Source organism: Oncorhynchus clarkii, chromosome 8 (assembly GCF_045791955.1).
Source record: "Oncorhynchus clarkii lewisi isolate Uvic-CL-2024 chromosome 8, UVic_Ocla_1.0, whole genome shotgun sequence".
Taxonomy (NCBI): Eukaryota; Metazoa; Chordata; class Actinopteri; order Salmoniformes; family Salmonidae; genus Oncorhynchus; species Oncorhynchus clarkii.
The window spans coordinates 12635397-12651014 of NC_092154.1; the positions used below are offsets into that span (position 1 = coordinate 12635397).

The following is a 15618-nucleotide window of genomic DNA, read 5'->3' on the forward strand; positions in this document are numbered from 1 at the left end:
TGAACTTAAGCAGGAGAATAGCATGCTATTCACCCTCTATTCCCTTGTGGTTTCATTTTGAAATCAGTCTGGGTAAGCAGGAGAATAGCATGCTATTCACCCTCTATTCCCTTGTGGTTTCATTTTGAAATCAGTCTGGGTAAGCAGGAGAACAGCATGCTATTCACCCTCTATTCCCTTGTGGTTTCATTTTGAAATCAGTCTGGGTAAGCAGGAGAATAGCATGCTGTTCACCCTCTATTCCCTTGTGGTTTCATTTTGAAATCAGTCTGGGTAAGCAGGAGAAAAGCATGCTATTCACCCTCTATTCCCTTGTGGTTTCATTTTGAAATCAGTCTGGGTAAGCAGGAGAATAGCATGCTATTCACCCTCTATTCCCTTGTGGTTTCATTTTGAAATCAGTCTGGGTAAGCAGGAGAATAGCATGCTGTTCACCCTCTATTCCCTTGTGGTTTCATTTTGAAATCAGTCTGGGTAAGCAGGAAGGTCGGGTGATGACTTCAAAACTGGTCACTAGGGGCAACGGTGAGAGCTGTTACCATCAAGTAGGCTTGGGTTTTGTTGGGGAATTGTGGATGTCGATGTGGATGGCGTAGGCTGCAAGCTCTGCCTCTGAGGGTTGTGTGTTCAATCCCAGTGCTGGACAGTCATCTTAGATTTTTTTGGTCTTAACCCTTGCTGCAATATGTCACTTTTTGGGCGACAATCATGGTACCACCATTCTGTACACTGTACTTGCTTGTTTTTGTCACATAAACTGAAATTAGGTGAACTATTTTAATTTTAGCAACCAGAAAATGGTGGAGAGATTTCTGCATAGTGCAACTTCAACCATTCAGAATGAATGCCTAAACTACATTGTGGAGTTGTTTTTGATTTAACCCTATCCTAACCTTAACCATTCAGAATGAATGCCTTAAGCTTCTAAATTTGAAGTTTATGGACAAACGAAGACTGTGAGAACTTGTTACACATCACACACACACACACACACACACACACACACACACACACACACACACACACACACACACACACACACACACACACACACACACACACACACACACACACACACACACACACACACTTTCCGCCCGCCCACACTGTACAGCACGGTGTGAGCTCTGACAAGTACTACAACCACTGTGTATATGATGTGATTCTGTCAAACAAACACTTGCAGGAGAGTACATCGATCTGTGTACTTAGATTACACTATCAAGGAGTCAATGTGTTAACCTGATCTATAATGTATGAGCAGATCTAGCGGGGTTGAATATACTCTGTCTGATTTGCTATCTCTATGGCGATGGTGTTAAAACAGGCCAGCTTAAAAAACGGGGCAGAGCAGAGGTAAACGGTGAGAGGTCCCTAACTCACATGACTGTTTTCATGTTATTATGAATTCCCATAATTATTCATAGTCTGTCTGACACACACGTACTCTTGCACACACACACACACACACACACACACACACACACACATACACACACCAAATAATGCACCACACACACACAGACACACTCCTCTCTGTCTATCTGTGTCTCTGTCTCTGTCTCTGTCTCTCTTCTGTCGCGCTACATAGGTTTCATGATGGTTGTGTGTAAATAATGTTTTGGTTTGTGAGGACATCTCAATCAAAAAGCTTCTCTCTCGTGCCCTAGAGGAGGAGGAGGAGGAGGAGGGTGGAGAGAGATATTGAGCTAAATGTTCCCTTGTGTGCCTTCACCATTCCTGACCTTCAGTGCACTCTGAGCCACACAGAGCCACACCGGCAGCGTTACGGGTCCTCTCCAGGGACACATGACTTCTGACCCAGCAAACCACAGGAAGCCCACTGAGTGACACTGACAAAGAGAGATGGGACATCATGTCTGCGGATGATATAACCACAATGGAGCAGCCATACTACACCGTGAGTTGAAAAAGTATATTTTTCTGTTGGATCATTTTCAAGGGTATCCCTAGATGACAGTCACTATCATTATTTTCTAAAACAGTGATGGACTACATAGACTCCAATAATAGAAACTACCTGGACTCCGATGCACATTTAAGTGCATCAGAGTGCCCATCTCCAGACCAGACTGTAGTCCTCTCCATCTCCAGACCAGACTGTAGTCCTCCCCATCTCCAGACCAGACTGTAGTCCTCTCCATCTCCAGACCAGACTGTAGTCCTCCCCATCTCCAGACCAGACTGTAGTCCTCTCCATCTCCAGACCAGACTGTAGTCCTCCCCATCTCCAGACCAGACTGTAGTACTCTCCATCTCCAGACCAGACTGTAGTCCTGTAGTTGTTTAGTGAAACGGGTTTGCACCTTTGTCCCCTTCCTGTACATTTCTGTGACCTAACAACTAACCAGAAGTTACTTCATCTTAATCCTTCAGCAATGCAACTCTACCTAATTGACATTCAAACCAACAAAACCCTGAGCACTAAAAGATGCCCTTGTATGTTTCTAATTTCACAGCTCACAGATATTTCCCATTTCAAAATGGCAGTACAGGGAGAGTGCCGACTTGAATTACTTTTCATAGAAAAGGCCCCACTTTTTTATTTGATGCATGACCACACACACACACACACACACACACACACACACACACACACACACACACACACACACACACACACACACACACACATATATATACACATACACACACACACACACACACACAAACCAAGGGCTCCTTCAAAGACACAGGCCCATAAAATACGTTGCGAGAAATCTCGTTCTCTTAGCTTCAAAACCCTGATGTGTGGAGCCGCATTTTAATGCAATGTAGATCCCCCCCTCTTTGTTCTTGAAAGCCTCGTCCGGGGTATTTTTAAACCGTGGAAATGATTTGCGAGAGGAGTGAGGAGATAGTTTCACATTTCTATAAGCGAGTGAGCTGCGAGTGCGGGTGCGCACAGAGTGCGGAGTGACATGAATATTTTAAGCAGCTTTGTGCTTATTTAAATGTATTTTGCTGTGAAGGTGCTGGCAGTGTGCCGTGACACGGGGTAATATCCATAATTCCTGCAATCCCAAACTAAACTCCAGCGAGCAGCTGATAATTCAGACTGGGGGCGCAAAATCAAATAAAGTCAATTAACTATCAAATCCCTAAATTCCCCCTATGTAATTTCCCAAAGTGAAAATGGACAGAGGGAAAAGAAAATGTGTTAAATATTCTCAAAACAATCAAATGTATAACTCAACTCTCTACAGAAAATTACTTTTCCCTTCTAAAATACCAGAAAAGGGCTCAAATCAAATGAAACTGAAATGAAAACTAAAGTCAACTAAAATGAAACTCTGTGCTGTATGAGCCAAACAGACTCCAATAGACCTAGCTTAAATGAAAATAAAGCAAAGAAAATGTTAAGGAAATGTAACAGTCAAAATGAGTTTGGGGGCTTCTTATCAACAAAGCAAAGCCTTGAAAACTACACGAGGTTTCACAGAGTAAACATTGCTTCCAGCCATTGTCAAGCTCCTGGGGATGTGCTTTGGGTACGGAAGTGAGATGATGGTATGGATAATAATAAAACAGCATCACTCTCCAGCTCGACAGAAGCCTATCCACTTTCCCTGATAATAGAGATTACTGCACTCACTCAATGTCATTGCGATCCCCTTTTTCCATAGATGCTCTACGTTGAGAGATGAGATGGATATAAAACGTGACCGCCTGTAAAACTCTGATCAAGACTTTAGAGAAGGTGTCAAATGGTTAACGGAATGTAATTGTGAGTCATGCGTCGATAGCATGTCCAAACTCTTATTATGGTAATGACTAACATAGATGTGTGTGTGTGTGTGTGTGTGTGTGTGTGTGTGTGTGTGTGTGTGTGTGTGTGTGTGTGTGTGTGTGTGTGTGTCCTATACCAATTGTACCAATATGACTAACAGCATGGAAAAGCAATTCCCATAACATCTCATGCCGTGAAAAATGATTTCCCCCTTTCTGATTTTTTCTACTTTTGCATATTTTTTAGGACTGAATGTTATCAGGTCTTCAACCAAAACCTAATATTAGATATCGGAATCTGAGTTTACAAATAACAAAAAAAAGGATACTTGTTTTATTTATTTATTTAATGAACAAAGTTATGCAACACCCAATTCCCCTGTGTGAAAAAGTCATTGCTCCCTTACACTCAATAACTGGTTGTTCCACCTTTAGCTACAATGACTGCAACCAAACACATCCTGTAGTTGTTGATCAGTCTCTCACATCGCTGTGGAGACATTTTGTCCCACTCTTGCATGCAGAACTGCTTTAACTCAGCGATATGTGTGGGCTTTCAAGCATGAACTGCTCATTTCAAGTCCTGACACAACATTTCAATTGGGATTAGGCCTGGACTTTAACCGTCCATTCCAAAATTCCATAATTGACAGACAAAATGGGACCCATCTCGTCCAAAACATTGACACAAGTTTGCCAAAAGATACCTGGAAGCACCTGGATGATCATCAAAGCCTCTTGGAAGAATGTTCTGTGGACAGATGTGTAACTGCTTGGGTGACATGGGTCCCATTATACCTGGCAAAAACCAAACACTGCATTCCACAGTAAGAACCTTATATCAACGGTCAAGCATGGTGGTGGTAGTGTGATGGTTTGGGGATGCTTTGCTGCCTCAGGACTGGGATGACTTGTCATATTAGAAGGAACCATGAATTCTGCTCTGTATCAGAGATTTCTACAGGAGAATGTCAGGTTATCCGTCTGTGCGCTGAAGCTGAATCGCAGCTGGGTCATGCAGCAAGACAATGGTCCAAAACACACATGAAAATGGCATACATGAAAATGGCTAAAAAGCAACACATTTTAAGTTTTGGACAGACCTAATCCCAGTTGAGATGTTGTGGCAGGACTTGCTGAGTTAAAACCCACAAATGTTGCTGAGTTAAAACAGTGTATGGAAGAGTGGGCCAAAATTCCTCCACAGCGACGTGAGACGGATCAACAATTACGTTGGTTGTAAGCATTTGGTTGTAGTCATTGCAATTATAGGTGGCACAACCAGTTATTGAGCATAAGGGGGCAATTACTTTTTCACACAGGGGCATTGGGTGTTGCATATTTTTCTTTAAGAAATAAATTAAACAAGTATGTAATTGTTGTGTTATTTGTTCACTCAAGTTCCCTTCATCTAATATTAAGTTTCGGTTGAAGTTCTGATAACATTCAGTAACAAAAATATGCAAAAGTAGAGAAAATTAGAAAGGGGGCATATACTTTTTCTACTGTGGGTAGTGAAGTAGCTGTAAACGTAGAGCTGGTTGATGCTCACTTAGCTTCAGAACCAACATCATCTCTGAACAACAGAATCTTGTCATTTCAAGAAAACAACTTGTCATTCAAGAAAACAACCTTACTATATAATGAAGGAGCTAAATTGCCGCCATTTAAATATGGCCATTTAGCTGCTGGATTTAGCATACATCAGTATCCAAAGCAACAAACAAAACTGTCAAACGTTGATATATATCTACAGTGGGGCAAAAAAGTATTTAGTCAGCCACCAATTGTGCAAGTTTTCCCACTTAAAAAGATGAGAGAGGCCTGTAATTTTCATCATAGGTACACTTCAACTATGACAGAAAAAAACCAGAAAATCACATTGTAGGATTTGTTATGAATTTATTTGCAAATTATGGTGGAAAATAAGTATTTGGTCACCTACAAACAAGCAAGATTTCTGGCTCTCACAGACCTGTAACTTCTTCTTTAAGAGGCTCCTCTGTCCTCCACTTGTTACCTGTATTAATGGCACCTGTTTGAACTTGTTATCAGTATAAAAGACACTTGTCCACAACCTCAAACAGTCACACTCCAAACTCCACTATGGCCAAGACCAAAGAGCTGTCAAAGGACACCAGAAACAAAATTGTAGACCTGCACCAGGCTGGGAAGACTGAATCTGCAATAGGTAAGCAGCTTGGTTGGAGGAAATCAACTGTGGGAGCAAGTATTAGGAAATTGAAGACATACAAGACCACTGATAATCTCCCTCGATCTGGGGCTCCACGCAAGAGCTCACCCAGTGAGGTCAAAATGATCACAAGAACGGTGAGCAAAAATCCCAGAACCACACGGGGGGACCTAGTGAATGACCTGCAGAGAGCTGGGACCAAAGTAACAAAGCCTACCATCAGTAACACACTACGCCGCCAGGGACTCAAATCCTGCAGTGCCAGACGTGTCCCCCTGCATAAGCCAGTACATGTCCAGGCCCGTCTGAAGTTTGCTAGAGAGCATTTGGATGATCCAGAAGAAGATTGGGAGAATGTCATATGGTCAGATGAAACCAAAATATAACTTTTTGGTAAAAACTCAACTTGTCGTGTTTGGAGGACAAAGAATGCTGAGTTGCATCCAAAGAACACCATACAAACTGTGAAGCATGGGGGTGGAAACATCATGCTTTGGGGTTGTTTTTCTGCAAAGGGACCAGAACGACTGATCCGTGTAAAGGAAAGAATGAATGGGGCCATGTATCATGTATCCATCAGCAAGGGCATTGAAGATGAAACGTGGCTGGGTCTTTCAGCATGACAATGATCCCAAACACACCGCCTGGGCAACCAAGGAGTGGCTTCGTAAGAAGCATTTCAAGGTCCTGGAGTGGCCTAGCCAGTCTCCAGATCTCAACCACATAGAAAATCTTTGGAGGGAGTTGAAAGTCCGTGTTGCCCAGCAACAGCCCCAAAACATCACTGCTCTAGAGGAGCTCTGCATGGAGGAATGGGCCAAAATACCAGCAACAGTGTGTGAAAACCTTGTGAAGACTTACAGAAAACGTTTGACCTCTGTCATTGCCAACAAAGGGTATATAACAAAGTATTGAAATAAACTTTTGTTATTGACCAAATACTTATTTTCCACCATAATTTGCAAATAAATTCATTAAAAATCCTACAATGTGATTTTCTGGATTTTTTCTCTCATTTTGTCTGTCATAGTTGAAGTGTACCTATGATGAAAATTACAGGCCTCTCTCATCTTTTTAAGTGGGAGAACTTGCACAATTGGAGTCTGACTAAATACTTTTTTGCCCCACTGTGTATATATATATATATATATATTGTGTTTAAGTGGCACACGTGGGATTCATAAAGCATGCTTTAATCCACAGCAACATGCAGAACTATCAGCATGACAGTGACATATACAGTACCAGTCAAAAGTTTGGATACATCTACACATTCAATGGTTTTTCATATTTTTTTTATATTTTCTACATTGTAGAATAATAGTAAAGACATCAAAGCTGTGAAATAACACATATGGTATCATGTAATAAACAAAAAAAGTGTTAAACACATCAAAATATATTTTATATTTGAGCTTTACACACTCTTGACATTCTCTCAACCAGCTTCATGAGGAAGTCACCTGGAATGCATTTCAATTAACAGGTGTGCCTTGTTAAAAGTTCATTTGTGGAAATGCTTTCCTTCTTAATGCATTTGAGCCAATCAGTTGTGTTGTGACAAGGTAGGGGTGGAATGCAGAAGATAGCCCTATTTGGTAAAATACCAAGTCCATATTATTGCAAGAACAGCTCAAATAAGCAAAGGGAAAGGACAGTACATCATTACTTTAAGACACGAAGATCAGTCCATACAGATTATTTCAAGAACTTTGAAAGTTTCTTCAAGTGCAGTCGCAAAAACCATCCAAGCGCTATGATGAAACTAGCTCTCATGAGGACTGCCGCAGGAAAGGAAGACCCAGAGTTACCTCTGCTGCAGAGGACAAATTCATTAGAGTTAACTGCACCTCAGATTACAGTCCAAATAAATGTTTCATAGAGTTCAAGTAACAGTCACATCTCAGCATAAACTGTTCAGAGCAGACTGTGTGAATCAGTACTTCATGGTAAAATTGCTGCAAAAAAACACTACTAAAGGACAGCAATCATAAGAATATACATGCTTGGGCCAAGAAACACGAGCAATGGATATTAGGCTGGTGGAAATCTGTTCTTTGATCTGATAAATCCAAATTATAGATTTTTGGTTCCAACCGCCTTGTTTTTGTGAGACGCAGAGTAGGTGAATGGATGATCTCTGCATGTGTTGTTCCCACTGTGAAGCATGGAGGAGGAGGTGTGAAGGTGTGGGGCTGCTTTGCTGGTGACGCTGTCAGTGATTTATTTAGAATTCAAGGCACACTTAACCAGAATGGCTACCACAGCATTTTGCAATGAAATGCCATCCCATCTGGTTTGCGCTTAGAGGGACTATCATTTGTTTGTTTTTCAACAGGACAATGACCCCAAACACACCTCCAGGCTGTGTAGGTGCTATTTGACCAAGAAGGAGAGTGATGGAGTGCTGTATCAGTTAACCTGGCCTCCACAATCCCCCAACCTCAACCCAATTGAGATGGTTTGGGATGAGTTGGACCGCAGAAAGAAGGAAAAGCAGTTAACAAGTGCTCAGCATATGTGGGAACTCCTTTAAGACGTTTGGAAAAGCATTCCAGGTGAAGCTGGTTGAGAGAATGCCAAGCGTGTGCAAAACTATAATGAAGGTAAAGGGTGGCAACTTTGAAGAATCAAATATATTTTGATTTGTTTAACACTTTTTTTCATTCTACATGATTCCATATGTGTTATTTCATTGTTTTGATGTCTTCACTAGTATTCTACAATGTAGAAAATAGTAAAAATTAAGATAAACCCTTGAATGAGTAGGTGTGTCCAAACTTTTGACTGGTACTGTATATGTACATGTGATGTGACCCATGCAGGAATCAAACCCACACCATTGTGTTTCCAGACCCATTCGCTACCCCACTAAGCCCTTGCAACCACAACTTGATGACAGTGACACTACATGGCAACTTCTCAGTCCTCTCAGCCCTTATCCACCCGATAGTGCAGTTCCAAATGCAGATGTCCTCGGAGCTGTGTGGGCATCTATGGAACAACAGCTGAGGGCCAGATCAGCTAGCTAGGACTTACTGTACTTGTCACTCCACTTGGCAAAGGCAGTGGTAATACACAGAGTTGAATTTGTCTCTGTGTTCTTCAGTGAAAAGGCCTTGACCTCGACAGTCAGAGCGCTGGTGTTACAAGGGTCTGGTCAGTGCCTGTGAGGATGGACGGCGGGGGGGGGGGGGGGGGGGGGGGCTGTGTGTGTGTGTGCGTGCGTGTGTGATGTGTGTGATGTGTGCATGTGTGCGTGTGTGCGTGCACTAGTTTGAATAGGGGGCAGTAGCAGGACACAGCACCCCAGGGGAAATGACCTCTCTGTACCCAGAGTGCACCAGGATTATAGCCAGACAGGAAGTGCTGCATAAATACATGGAATAGAGTAGGAGCCAAATAGTGGGAGTACAAAAGCTGTAGAACATACGCACATCCAGGTACTTTCCACAGGTGCTGGAGTTGTAGGCAAACTCATGGACAACAGAAAGGAAAACGCTGCACACTGCTGCTCCTGCTCCCAGGTGATATTTATTTACAACAACGTTTTGACCCCTAGGTTTTCATCAGGCATCCATATCCCAGGTGGGGGTGGAAGGTCCTGTATATAGGGGCAGTGCTCAGTGACGCTGGGTGAATTTCGCCCCGCCTCAAGGGTCTTCCGGTCTAACCCGGGTATGTAGTGACGCCTCTACAACTGCGATGCAGCGCATTAGATGACTGAGCCACTCGGAAGGCCCCATATTGCACTCAGCAGAGCCTCAGCAGAGCCATTCATATTGAATTCTAACACAATTCTAACACAGCAGAGCCATTCATATTGAACTCTAACACAGCAGAGCCATTCATACTGCACTGTAACACAGCAGAGCCATTCATATTGAACTCTAACACAGCAGAGCCATTCATATTGAACTCTAACACAGCAGCGCCAATCATATTGCACTGTAACACAGCAGAGCCATTTATATTGAACTCTAACACAGCAGAGGCATTCATATTGAACTCTAACACAGCATAGGCAACAAAAAAGGGGATAAGTACGCTAAATCAACAGTTATAAATATGTAAATTAAAATGTCATAAATATAAAACTACAGTTGAAGTCGGAAGTTTACATACACTTAGGTAGGAGTCATTAAAACTCATTTTTCAACCACTCCACAAATTTCTTGTCAACAAACTATAGTTTTGGCAAGTCGGTTAAGACATATACTTTGTGCATGACACAAGTAATTTTTCCAACAATTGTTTACAGACGATTATTTCACTTGTAATTCATTATCACAATTCCAGTGGGTCAGAAGTTTACATACACTAAGTTGACTGTGCCTATAAACAGCTGGGAAAATTCCAGAAAATAATGTCATGGCTTCAGAAGCTTAAGATAAGCTCATTTACATAATTTGAGTTAATTGGAGGTGTACCTAAGGATATATTTCAATGCCTACCTTCAAACTCAGTGCCTCTTTGCTTGACATCATGGGAAAATCAAAAGAAATCAGCCAAGACCTCAGCAAAAAATTGTAGACCTCCACAAGTCTGGTTCATCCTTGGGAGCAATTTCCAAACACCTGAAAGTACCAGGTTCATCTGTACAAACAATCGTACGCAAGTATAAACACCATGGGACCACGCAGCCGCCATACCGCTAAGGAAGGAGACGCGTTCTGTCTCCTAGAGATGAACGCACTTTGGTGCGAAAAGTGCAAATCATTCCCAGAACAACAGCAAAGGACCTTGTGAAGATGCTGGAGGAAACAGGTATACAAGTATGTATATCCACAGTAAAACGAGTCCTATATCGATAAAAAAAAAAAAATAAACCCCAGACTACGGTTTGCAACTGCACATGGGGACAAAGATCGTAGTTTTTGGAGAAATGTCCTCTGGTCTGATTAATCAAAAATAGAACTGTTTGGCCATAATGACCATTGTTATGTTTGGAGGAGAAAGGGGAGGCTTGCAAGCAGAAGAACACCACCCCAACCTTGAAACACAAGGGTGGCAGCATCGTGTTGTGGGGGTGCTTTGCTGCAAGAGGGATCGGTGCACTTCACAAAATAGATGGCATCATGAGGAAAGAAAAATGATGTAGATATATTGAAGCTACATCTCAAGACACCAGTTAAAGCTTGGTAGCAAATGGGTTTTCCGAATGGAAAATGACCCCAAGCATACTTCTAAAGTTGTCGTAAAATTGCTTAAGGACAACAAAGTCAAGGTATTGGAGTGGCCATCACAAAGCCCTGATGTCAATCACATAGAAAATTTGTGGGCAGAACTGAAAAAGCATGTGTGAGTAAGGAGGCCTAAAAACCTGACTCAGTTACACCAGCTCTGTCAGGAGGAATTTGAAAAAATTAATTTAACTTATTGTGGGAAGCTTGTGGAAGGCTAGCCGAAACATTTGACCCAAGTTAAACAATTTAAAGGCAATGCTACCGAATACTAATTAAGTGTATGTAAACTTCTGACCCACTGGGAATGTGATGAAAGAAATCAAAGATAAAATAAATCATTCTCTCTACTATTATTCTGACATTTCACATTCTTAAAATAAAGTGGTGAATTAACTGACCTAAGACAGGGAATTCTTACTAGGTTTAAATGTCAGGAATTATGAAAAACTGAGTTTAAATGTAAATTCAGACCCTTTGCTATGAGACCCGGAATTGAGCTCAGGTCCATGCTGTTTCCATTGATCATCCTTGAGATGTTTCTACAACTTGATTGGAGTCCACCTGTGGTAAATTCTATTGATTGGACATGATTAGGAAAGGCACACACCTGTCTTTATAAGGGCCCATAGCTGACCGTTTTAACGCTTTTGACTTGAGGTTATTGTTTGTAGAGGTGCCAGGTAGGTTGTGCCTACCAGAGAAAATATTGCTTTCTCCTTTTGGTTTGTGAGGGAATGAATCCCTTCTGGTCCATCAAGTCTACACCAATACAAAGGACTCAGCCGTGAAGTGGTAGGTTACACAAGCTCACAGACCGGGACCGCCAAGTCTTGAAGTGCGTAGTGCGTACAATTCATCTGTCCTCGGTTGTAACACTCACTACCAAGTTCCAAACTGCCTCTGGAAGCAACGTCAGCACAATAACTATTTGTTGGGAGTTTCATGAAATGGGTTTCCATGGCCGAGCAGCCGAACACAAGGCTAAGATCACCATGCACAATGCCAAGTGTCGGCTAAAGTGGTGTAAAGCTCACTGCCATTGGACTCTGGAGCAGTGGAAACACGTTCTCTGCAGTGTTGAATCACGCTGAACCATCTGGCAGTCCGACAGACAAACCTGGGTTTGGCAGATTCCAGGTAAATGCATTGTATCAACTGTAAAGTTTGGTGGAGGAGGAAAAATGATCTAGAGCTGTTTTCATGGTTCGGGATAGGCCCCTTAGTTACAGTAAAGGGAACTCTTAATGCTACAGCATTACATTCCTGACGATTCTGTGCTTCCAACTTTGTGTCAATAGTTTGGGGAAGGCCCTTTCCTCTTTCAGCATGACAATTCCCCCATGCACAAAGTGAGGTCCATACAGAAATGGTTTGTCAAGATCGGTGCGGAAGAACTGACCTGCACAGACCTCAACCCCATCGAACACCTTTGGGATGAATTGGAATGCAGACTGCGAGCCAGGCCTAATCATCCAACATCAATGCCATACCTCACTAATGCTCTTGTGGCTGAATGGAAGCAAGTCCCCCCGGCAATGTTCCAACATCTAGTGGAAAGCCTTCCCAGAAGAGTGGACGCTTTTATAGCAACAAAGGGGGTACCAACTCCATATTGATTTTTGAATGAAATGTTCGACGAGCAGATGTCCACATACTTTTGACCATGTAGTGTATTTTATGGAAATAGTCTAAAGGGAAATGAGAAACGGTTTGACATGATTAACTAATTGGTTGTTGCCTTAAAATGATTAACAAAGGTTTGAAATAGCAACAGGGCCGCGCGCTGTTGAAGCGAGTCGCTGTCCATGGTGCTGAACTGAGCGTTCCTACTTGTAGCTCGCTGTATCTAGCAATTCAAGCCGCACAATATGCATCTTGGCATAGCGACAATGACGCTTCGGTCTGACGCTGCAGGGACGAAATCCCAGCGACCACGCTGCTTAGCCCTGAGCAAGAGATCTCAGGAGATGGGCATGAATCCCATGCGCTGCCCGCAGCCACAGCATCCCTGTCAGACAGCGTGCAAGAAGGGAAATCGGTAAGCGCGCGAGGACATGCAGGAGAAGGCTGTAGCGGGCAGGTGCGAGTAGCAGTAACACAACCACATCACTTTGCCATAGTGGCGGCTCGTGCGGACGCGGGCTGACTTTTAAACAGAAGCCTCCGGGGACATTATGTTTGTCAGAGTGTGTTGTCAACATTAGATGACATCCGCTTTGAGGAACGGCCCATCGTCATCACTCGAAGACGGTCTCGCGACTATTCAAACAATGACTGACAAGACATTGGCTGTTTAGGCTTATGCTATACCTTACTAAAATATACTAGGCAACCTTCTCAATCAATAACTGGTCATTTGAATGGGTCAAAAACTACCGCCCCTTGCAGCCCTATTGATTGGCCTTGTAAGTGATTGATTGAACCCCGACTCTCTTACATTTACCGAGGAAGACATGTTGGGGTGTCAGCCGTTTAAAAGGTCATAGAGGTACCGAAATCCCCTGTGTGTTCTAGGCCTATACAGCTAGTTGGGAGATAGTGTATGTGTAGGAGTACAGATTACTAGACTCCCTTAAAACCACGAATGCTCATTATTGCTTTGATGGGAATTTTAAAACGAGCTCATGTCATAGGCCTACACATCCTATAAAATAGCCGTTACTGAAAGTAAAGCAACACTTATTTTTAAGGGACCCCCAGAGGAACAATGAATCGGGAGCTTTTTGTAGCCTAGTTACTGTGTTCATTTATCCTATAGTTTAATTGATGTGACCAATAGAAGGAGTAGGCTACCTCTCTCTAAATGAAACCGTTCGCTGTCGAGAGACTGACACCATATCCAACAAGACTTCTGGCCATATATACCGGCTAACGTGTGTTTTGTTTGTAGCACTACGCCTCAAGCTGTTGCATATAGATGTGGACTATTTGCATTAAATAGGTTCACATATGACACAGCAAACTAAGGGAACCCAACCATTCACCTTATATTATTATTACACCAACACTCACGCTCGCCGGTTCTCAGTGAAATTGGCCTTAATACACGCCATCCAGTGAATATGTTGTTTGTTTGACCACGAGGGTCGTGCAATAGGCCAATATTCTGGGTAAAAGTCTGTGATTTAAATGTCAATTCGAATCTGTCATGTGTTTCATTTTGCTTAGAATGAATATTTGGGGTCCGAATTACCATGTTTGTGAAGAAAGGGGCAACAGGGTGCCACTGCCAAAGGGTCAACACAACCTATCCATGTAGCACAAACAGGGCCAGTCTCTGAACCATTAAAGGCTACAACAATGAGACGTGAACGGATCATTTCTCCTTTCTTCTCCACTACAAACAACAAGTATCTTACCATATCTTAAAACGTGCGGCATCCCGCGAGAGTATCCCAGAAACAGCATCAGAAGCGGGAGCAGCAGTCTGAGGTTGAACCTGAAAACGAGACTAGTTATCAGCGGGGAGGTAATCTTCATGTTGTTTGTAAAATGCACAGTGGTGATCCCCCGTACGCTTTTGATTCGCCCGGAATTCGGTCTACGGTCTTTCGGCAGGGTGATGGCAGCCCACGCGCAGGATCACGGCATGGTCACTCGCGCTTCCCCTAAATCCATTAGCAGTCCCGGCATGATTCCCTACTTCACTGCGCCAAGAAACGATCCTCCAGTTCAATAGACGGCGGGACATCCATGACGGGCGTTACAAACCGGTGGGGGCCCATACATGGGCCGGTGCCTAGCGGAGGTGAGACACGGGCAGCCGGATACCCACACGTGAAGAGCGTTGGTAGGGGAGCAGCGGAGAGCGCCAAGCAGAGCTGAATCGCAATAGCAGCCTATGAGGCACTTTATGTTGCCTACTCTCCCATTATACTGCACTGCTGCACAGCCTCTGACGTCGAGCCAAGGTTAGTGTGAGCGCGCGCGCCAGAGAAATATCCTACAGAAGAGGGGGAATGGAAGGGTGAGAGGCAAAGAGCGAGAGAGAGAGAGAGAGAGAGAGAGAGAGAATGTGTCACAGGTTCCGCCGACAACAGTGTTCCACATATCCTTATCTGCATCCCAAATGAACTGCTCTTTTACAACGTTATGAGTTCCTCGGTTAATACCATCCACCCACCCGTTTTGATTATGTAACGCTTGTGCGCGTTTTTACACCGTTCTGCGCAAGTAGCCTATCCACACAGAGCAATACTGTTCTCTCAGGGTCATAACCAGTGTCGCTATGTAATGGAACGCCAGACTATAGCGTCTCATCGTCTGTGAACTATGATTTAGGCGTAATGGTGTGACTGTGGAAGACGTTCCTGGTGGATTATACTGCTCCACAACAGCTTACCCATTCATCCAAAGGATGATGTAAAACATAAATTGGGCCACCATTCACCATTCTATATCATTTTCTTCTTTTCTATATATTGTCTTCTGTTATTGAAAGTGATGGTATTCAATAATAAACACGATGGTCTGAAAACGGTCTGAAAA

The 15618-nt window shown here is 43.1% G+C and overlaps 1 pseudogene; it reads right to left on the reverse strand.

The window, feature by feature from the left end:
• Positions 1-14859, reverse strand: part of LOC139414949 (glutamate receptor ionotropic, kainate 2-like) — a 154803-nt pseudogene extending 139944 nt beyond the window's left edge.
• Between the last annotated feature and the right edge of the window lie 759 nt (positions 14860-15618).